We start from the raw sequence: 9,279 nt of genomic DNA, 5'->3' as shown, positions 1-9,279 counted from the left end.
TAAAACGTTGTTTATGTGCACGAACGCTGTGGCTGTGGCTTGTGCGGTGTGAGCAACATTGTGGTCTCGGCCAGCCAGCCAGCCAGTACTTTGAATTGCACGAATGAGCAAAAGGGGAATTAAAACCCATGATGGAGAATTTTATAATTTGCTTAAGTAACTCGTGCATACAAAGCAAGAGAGTGTAGAGCAGTAAGAGAAGGTCTTCTAATTCGGCACACTTTGTTTAGGTAGCGTATCCCAGCGAGTAGCGTGCCGTTGCGTGGAATGATGTGCGTGAGTTCGAGCCTCGTTCTCGCGACCAAGATTGCTGGAAATTTATTCTCTCTTCCCCATCACGATAGCTCAAGAGAATGATTATATACAGACACACTGACGAAGAAGAGAAAGACGCGAACTTTTCAAACTGCAAATAAAATATTGCGCAAAGTAAGAATCCAACGAAAAATGGTTATAAATCATCAACCCTCCCACACGACTCGTAACGCAGTGGTTGTTGCGTTAACGGTTTTATAACCGTTTTGCATGATAATGCTGACTTGTGCAAAACGTTGAATTGCGAACCACAGCGCGCTCTCTGCACTAAGAGGGGAAACCTCTTAAGGTTGTCGTTACTTTAAGGCTTCCGTTGGCGAGGTATACGAGATCAGGTGATGGAGAGTGGTGGTGGTGGTGCTCCGGTGGCAACACGAGAATCCCAACAACTCATCCACCCCGGGTCGACGGGGCCAGAAATGTCATCTCTCTCTCTCTCTCATCTCTCGGTGTTGATTCTAGGGCAAGCAGCAATCCAACCGGGGGGAGAAAAAAAAAGAAGAAATCGCGCAACGAACCCAAAAACCCGTCCTCGTGGAAGCCACAGTAAGGTCCGGTCGTGTGGGCCCTACAGTAAAGGGTACATTCGCCTAGTAACGTCAACGCACACACACACACACCCATCCCCGCGTAGTGGTCCGTTGTTTGCGAATCGAAGGGTACTTGGAATCCTTTTTTTGTCTCCAGCATCGGCTGCACCGCTGTAACCCTAGCCCCTCAGCGCTCCCTCAGCCCCCTTTCCGTCCAAATGGTATCCGCGTGGCAACTTCTTTGATGTTGACACTTTTGTGAAAACGAAACCGCGCAACCGCCAACCGTTTTACGACGCTTGGTTTCTGATTACGGGAACCACCGACCTGACGAACCGACCACGACCACGGCCACGGCCACGGTATCGACGCCACCGACGACCACCGACCACCCACCACCACTTGTTTCAATTTTCAACTTTTAATCACCCCACCGCCAATCTGCCTCGGTGTCGGTGTGCCGGATTCGAAATGGTTTGTCTTTAATTTAAAAGTTAGCCCTCCATCGTGACCATCATTATCCTAAAAGGGATCAACCCTGGTGCCCCTCTTGGACCCATTTGCGTCGCCGACGACTTTTGCGCACCGCCAAGTCCAAGATCCAAATTAGAATCTTTCTTCGCAACTCCGGCAGTCGAGTCACATCTATCCAAGGACCCTTTGTGTTAGATCTCAACGAGTTCACGTAGAAACAGTTGGTGTTAGGCATGAGCTTTGCTCACCGATAGGCCGCAAACGGATCGCGCGCGCTTATAAACGGTTTCAAAAAGCGACACCAACGTGACAGCTTCAAAGCTGTTTGCATAAGCTGGCCAGAAAGCGAAAGGTCGTCGCGTTTCCTCGTTGGTGGCTTCCCCTTCTTTTCGCATCACAAAACGATGCGACAACAGCAGCAGCAACACCAGACAGATGTTCAAGTAATCATCTAAAAATAAACCCGAACAATCGATTTTCGAGGACGGGAAGGGATGCGAAGCGCCGCGTCTGGTATAAAATCGGTTTTGCGGCGGCATTCGTGTTCCCGGCCTGAAGCGATACAATCTGCACCCTCAAACGCCACGGCAGGGTTGCTGAAACCGCAACCGAATTCAATAAAAAAAGGGCCGCAGGACGAGAGCCGGGCACGGTCTGGTGAGACAGACAAAAAATAGACGGATAATAATGCGTAAGCGGCAGTGGCCCGGCGGCTGCTTCTCCTTGTCGGGCCGCCCAATCCTTGCACCTACTTCAATTTGGTGTGGATTTTGACAAAACGCCCTCCCAAGCCGGTAAAAAACCACCCGGGAAGGGGTGCAAAGAAAGAGATAGTTGTGGTGTGGCCACGAGAAAGGTGTGCTCCGTGCGTGCGTGCGTGCGTGCGTGTCGCGTTGCGTGTGTTTGTGTTTGTTGCAGGAGGGATGAAAATGTTGTTAACAAAATTGAAACATTTTTACGCTTCCGTGGCAGCAGATTGCGGTACGATTAGATTTGCTTTTCGCAAAACTTCAACATGAGTGCGATGGTGGCCGGTGTTGGTGGTCTGGAGACTTGAGGAGCATTAATGCCGGTGTCCTGTCGATTACGCCAGAGCAACGGAAATGAGGGTTTCTCTCTCTAGGCGTGCGTGTGTGTGTGTGGGTGTGTGTGTGCCGAAAAAGGGTCTCTAGTCGTCTCTTGTAATATTCAGTCTAGGGGGCTGAGGTTTCCTGATCGCTTCCGAGGATCCGAAGATTGATAATTGGATTAAGAGACGTTTGACGTCCTCTCTACACAAATATCGATTTGACAAAGGGGCACACACACACACACGGTTACACACACGGTCACATGAGATCCTTAGATCGATAAGGTCAAGTCTACGCCAGCTTGCGAGGATTCTTGAAACGAACTCGAACCCTCGAACCCCCGGAGTTCGTCGTCGATCTCTGATTTCCATCTACGATTGATGGTATTCAAAATGTCAACATAAGTTCAGACTCAAATCCCCGGGTTCCCGATACCATCGGCCAGAGGACGATTAATGGGTCTGCACCCCGTTTTAAGAACCCTCGGAGCGGGCACACACACACACACACATGATGCTGATGTTCCGACATGATATGTGGAATTGGCTTTGAGACAAAACGGCGGACAAACCAATGAGCTGTCTGCTGCTGCTGCTGCTTGCTGACTGGCGAGTGATTAAATGTTGTAATATTTCCGTTCCAACAAACGAGCATAAGTGCGGTCAATCTTTAATCCCTCCCTCCCGCCGGGGAATTCCGGTCCGGGAAGGGTCAGTTTGAACCCCTCAATTTATGCTCGTTGAAAGGGAATTTGAAAAGAGAGCGAGAGAGTGTGCGCGGTCCTTTTGCGGTCGATCGACATAGTTAATCAAACGCAAAATTGGATCGCCCTCTCCCTCACTCGATGTCCTCGTTTATCGCGCTAGAGACTACGGCAAGACCGCAGATCTATCGGTTTCCTCGAATCGATGTACGATAACTGTCGCATCGCCGGAAGGCAAAGAAGACAGAAGAACGAAAAACCCTCACTCCGGGAGCGCAACATCAAAGTGCGGTTTTCAAAGCGCATACCGAGGGTGCCACTGCCGGATGATTGGATGGAGGGGATGGTTTTCTGTGTAATCTGAGACGCCGAACCGCACCGCGAGACTTGAGACGACGGGATAATGGGTCGGGAATTGTGAAAAGATACACACAATGCAATGCAATGCCTGCAATACCACACATTTATCTCGTCGCTCGTAGTCATCATCATCAATCGGCAACAATCGCGCACTGACTGCACAATCAACAATTGCCGTTACTGCTGCTTCCCTTGAATGAACCGCCGGGTATATGGGGACCGTTTCCTAACGTTCGTCCCCTCTAATTTGCAGGCCATTCTCCGGGTGCGGTTGTTCGCCGTAAAGGAAGCCAATAAATTTATTAGATTGCAGATAGTGACATTAACTCGGTTAGTTTCGGATGTTTTGTTCGTATTTCCTCCGCCCTGGGCGCACGGTCATAACTTCCAACTTCCACCCAACCAATACAGACCAAAGTTGCGGAGCGAGAATTTCAATTGTTGTCCGGGGGAATTGGTTGAAGTCGAAACCTTACGACATGAACGACGGGGAACTCATTCCATCCCCCCCGGAATATTCCCCGGAACAAAATGTGATGAAAGCAACTTCCGGAGTATCTCATTATCGAGGCCGATTGCGTCGTGCTGCCGGGTTTTTGATTTCGCCAGATCCTCGATATCCTCGACGCATTTATGTTTCGCTAGCATTGGACTTTCCCTCCCTCCTCGCTCGTTCGCACGCGTGTCCATTTTTATCGCGCAGACCCGGAGAACCAAACAGGGACGGGAAGTCAGACAGGACACAACAAGGTATTTGAGGTTCCCGGTCCCGAGACCGGGTTTGTTCAGGACTAGTTTTTAGGCCGCAAACTTTGTCGCCGCACCGAAGCAGAAGGGAAAAGGGAATCGCAATCGAACGTCGGCGAGCGAGTGATGCGCGAATATTGGGCGAAAGTTTGGAACCGAAAACTTAAGAATGAATATTTATCAATCCATTCGCGACTTCGGCAGCTCGAGCGCCGATGGTCCAAAAGTTGGTCCATAAGTTCGCATCATAGCCGATCCGTTAGTGCACCGGAGCCACCGAGCCAGTGCCACTCCTGGCAGAACTCCTGGCAGAAGTCATAATGTTCCAAGGACCAAGGACAGGCCAGGTTCCCCGGTTGATTGCCGGTGGTGTGTGTTAGTTGGGCTAAAGTTTTTTGGCCGCCATCGAAGAACGCGGAAAATCAAATAAGACGTCCGTGGCATTTATTATTAAACGTTTCGTGACTCCGCCGTCCATCGTCCTGCCCTGCCGCCTGATGTTGTTGCGTCTCGCACCGGAACGGAACGGGAATCAGTTAATTTTAATGATTTCGAAAGTTGCGTTTCGATAGCAAAGTTGTTCCGCGCTGATTGCTCTGGATGAAACTTCCCCCCGCGCAGTGTTGCTCATTTTCAATCTTTAAATCATAAGATTTAATGTTCATATTTCGGTGGCGATGTTGGTACAGGTACAGTTGCTCTTTGTTCAGGTCCGTGGAGCGGATGTTAATTTTCACGAGATCCATTTCATGGTTAAGATCATTGAGCTTTTAGCTCGCTTTATGGGAACGAAATTTTCCTTCAACAACCGTTTCGCGATGTTCCTTTTTCGAACTTTCTCGCGTGAACCCCTCCAGATCGTGGGCAGAAGTGTTTATCGAGCTGTTTATGGAGAATGCTTCGGCGCGCATCTTCCACCAGTAGCGCCCTCTCTGCTGCTTGTGCTTCTTCCCTTCTTCTAATGTTTTTTCCAGCATCCGTTTTGCTCTCCCCTGCCCTAACGATCTTAATATTTCATTATCCTGCCAATCGAGAGGAAGGGAGGCCTGCGGTTCGTGAGGAGCATCTCGCACAGGGCAGCATGTTTTGTAAATGTTTTGATTTATTGATACTGCCATCGGCGCCATTTTTATTGCAATTGCCCGGCATCGGCGGTTCGGGGGTTGCTCTGGTACGATGGTCCGAGGTCCGAATAATATGTCTTTCGGTATCCCCCGCCCTTGGTCGTGTGGCCCCTTTCTCGCATCTCTGTGATGGTTATCGAAAGGTTTTCAATACGGATCGCTGAGCTCATGAATTTTCCCCACGTTTCCCCCTCCCCTGTACCACGGCGCCAGGCACACTGACACACGACGCGGTACGTAGGAAGAACGTGATGTGCGCGATCTCTTCTCCCATCTCCCGGTCTCTCTGCTCTCTGTCCAATCGTAAGTGGAAGATTTATCGAAGTTTGATGTTGTGTGTGTGTGTGTATGCGCGCCCAAGAGTGAGTCACGGCGACAACAAACAAACAACAACAAATAAGGCGCACGAGCGAGCATTTTTCCGTGGCACAATCGTAATACAAATTATAGTTTTACCGCGAGTTGCCATTCTCAAGAAAGGCTTTTTTCTGCTTCCCATTTCCAAGATGGAACTCTTGCAAGTGCATGGCTGTGTGCGTGTGTGTGTATCATCTTGAAAGCAATTTTCATTATCACACCGAGCAGCGTGTGGGAAGTTGTTTGTTTCGAGACTTTTTTTTTCTAATTCTTTCGCTTTCGGTGTGTCTGTCGGTGTTATGTTGTCGGGTATGTTATCTCGCCCAATCACGAACACGGCCGCCTACATGATGCCATGCGAGATCGAGATTAGAGTTGAAAAGAACACGACACAACACGTGTCGTGACGTTGCAAACACGGAGGCCCCCCGTCCGGTGTCGTCTGTCTGTGTGCTGCCTCCTGTGTAGTATACACTTGAGCCGGAAGCGGAATCTGATACTAAAATCTGGCGATACCAAGGCGAGAAAACAAAAAAAAAACCCGGAATCTGAGAAGAAGAGTTTCCCGGATAATTATCACGTCCGCCGGTTGGTGCAAATCCTCGGTACGTGGTACATTAGCCAGCCATCGAGCCGGGTAACCGGGATTCCTGTTGCGTCTTTATGCGATCCGACACACACGCAGACCGCGACCGCGGCCACCGATTCCACCGATGGCGTGGTTCGAAGTTGTGTCTTTACCAATTCCGGAAGGCTGAAGCTTCCGCAGCCTGATCGAAGAGACACAAGACAAGAAGAGGAGAATGGATGTGGTGTGTGCGGAGTAGGATTGCGAAGGAATTTTAATGCAATCTTAATCGAGTGCGGAGAGTGCGCCCTCGGCGTTTGGTTGTGTGGCGTAACGGGAAACGGTTGCGAAGTTCGCGAAATTTATCTGCGAACAAATCCTCACATATGTCGCGTTCACAAGCATGTGAACAATTCATCATGTTTTAATGTGCGAAGCATGGCAGTACAGCCCGAGGGATGCGAGATTCTTGTTTTCTTGTATCTCGAACAGATCTCTTAGATGTTCAATCGTTTAAGAATGAATCCTTCTTTTTGACTTCTTCGTCGAGTTTTTCCTTTTCGCCCGATTGCACCAACGGTAGCGTGCTAAATTCTGGAAGGAAGATGTTTTCCTTCCCTTTAGCACCTACAACTATCAGCTGCATGCCTACTACTACTATCGAGAGCTAGCGAGAACGAGTGCATTAGCATACCGTTTGCCTAGCACACGAACCAGAATGTGATGCGAAAATGGAACGAAGTGAATGTTAGCTCAACGACGACGACTATGATGATGATGATGATGATGATGATGAAGCATGCAAACATGATTTATGTAGAAGGAACGAACGGTTGCCGTTGCTGCTGCTGCTGCTGCTATTTGCATTGCCTTTGTGCCGGTCTTTTTGCATTCCCGGAGACGACAATGGTGCAATCCCACTGGTCGAGGCACTTCTCGACTACTTCAACTACTACTACTGCTCGGGGCCTCTCTTCAGGTATCAGTAATTTGCATTAGCCTCCGTTCAATGGGATTTTACTAGGGATCACTTCGGGAGCGCTCACTTTCTGCTCCACGGCACCCGGGAGACCATTCTGTCAGCTAATTTGAAATGCAAATATTCCAACATCTCGTGCAGAGACCGTGCACCAAGGCCAGGCCAGTAGTTGGCGGTAGTTGGGATCGGTACTGGAAAAACATCTGCTGCAGTACTCTGCCAGCCTGCACTGTGTCCAGGGCGAAGGACTTTTCTCATGTTTGCTGATGCAAATGCATCGTTCGTGTAGATCTTTCTGCCGACCGCCGTGTGTGGGTTCCCGTGTGACCTATACGTCGGCCGAGTTGGTGCGTGCGTGCGTGCGTGTCTGTGTGTCAACCGTGGATCAAACGGGAGCAACAGGAACACACAGGCCCCGAACCGTTAACCGGCTCATTTCCATTAAATGTCATCGACAAATTGGCTGGTAATAGTCTTTAATTTCACTTTCTGGTTCGCCGACCGAAGGCCCCGGCTCTAATGCAGGGCAGGGGCAAGAGGCAACCAAGAAGCCACACCGGCCACGTTCCGTTTGCGTTTGCGGTGAAATCAAACACTTGGAAGTCGGCCAAACCGTAGCGTACGGTTCGTTGCATGAATCTTAACGCAGTTCCCGACGCAGACGACACCGGATAAGCGGGAGTAGACCAGCAAATCGAATCGAATATAGACCCCGATATACTGGAAGCGAAGACTGAGCGCGCTTTGTAGAGAAGACAATGTAGTTATCCTTTTCCTGGGGACGGCGAAGGCGACGGAACATCGATTACGCCCGAAGATGCTCGAGGAAACCGAACGACGAGACGAAAGTTGATTAAGAGTCAACGAAACGACGACGACGACGACGACGACGACGACGAAATACACAAACGATTTCCATGCCCCGGAGGTGCCCACTGAGAGGTCTAAGCTGTGTGAGCTTAGACCACACACATACACACGCTGTGGACCTGGGTACGACGTACCGGTTTGGCTAGGTCGAAACGAAAGGACCTTCGATGCTACGATGAAACCCCAAACCCAAGGACCTCAGCACCTCTCTCGCTCTCGCTCTCCCACTCGACCTGGGACTCGTTTCGTGCTTCGCTTTTGATTAGGTTATTGGAATCACTGGAACCTCCCTTGTGTCGGTTTGGGGCGATCTTGTGGTCGACGGGTGTGGGCTGTGTGTGTGTGTGTGTGTGTCGAAAGCTACAAATTGTTATCGATGACGATGACGATGGCGACGCAGCCGAGAAGAGGAGGAGCGCCATCACCACATGTGTTCGAGAGCCAACTATCCGGTGCTAGGAGACGTGGTGCGGTGTCCTTTGGTGCAACGGGACGACGTACTATGTGATAACATGTTGTCGTCAATTACGGATCGGTTGACAGATCTGTTCCTTCTCCACCGGACGACAGATTTCATGTACCATGTACGAGAGGGACCGTTGTGTTCGATGTTGATGAGGTTCCGATGGAAAAACGATAAGCAAAGTGAGACAGAGACGGTCAGGGCAGAGGGTCCGGGTGAGAGGAATCATCAACTGGCGAAACATGTTACCGAACGCATCAAAGCACTGGATGAGGATTTGATCGACAAACGACGACGACGACTATGTCAACGACTGCGACCGTTGTAGCAAGTTCAGGTTCCAAGGAATTTCAATGGACTGGTCACCGCGACTACTACACCATTACCATTGGCTCACCGATCACGCCACGCCGCACAGATTATGTGCGCGCTTGTGGTACACGACATCCTGTGGTCGCGGACGTGAACATTGTAATAATGTAATTAATTTCCACGAACGAAGCAAATCTCGATATCTCGATCGGCGAACAGACGGAACAGAGCGTCACAGAAAGTGCGGCTTGACTCTACGGCTACTCTGTGATTTCTCCTGGGGATCCACAATACATAAAACGCTTTTCTCTTCACCCAAAAGCCAGAAATCAGGTGCTGTTCCTTCGGTGAATCGGATTCCGGGTTTTTGATCCCATTCCGTGGAAGGTCTGTCAATAATGTACTGT

General features: G+C 50.0%; 1 protein-coding gene across 3 annotated transcripts in view; it reads right to left on the bottom strand.

The window, feature by feature from the left end:
• Positions 1-9,279, bottom strand: part of LOC125956941 (protein amalgam-like) — a 70,087-nt gene that overhangs the window by 46,126 nt on the left and 14,682 nt on the right. The window lies entirely within an intron of this gene.

Source organism: Anopheles darlingi, chromosome 3, assembly GCF_943734745.1.
Source record: "Anopheles darlingi chromosome 3, idAnoDarlMG_H_01, whole genome shotgun sequence".
In the NCBI taxonomy this organism is placed as follows: Eukaryota; Metazoa; Arthropoda; class Insecta; order Diptera; family Culicidae; genus Anopheles; species Anopheles darlingi.
This window is presented reverse-complemented; position numbering and strand designations above follow the sequence as displayed.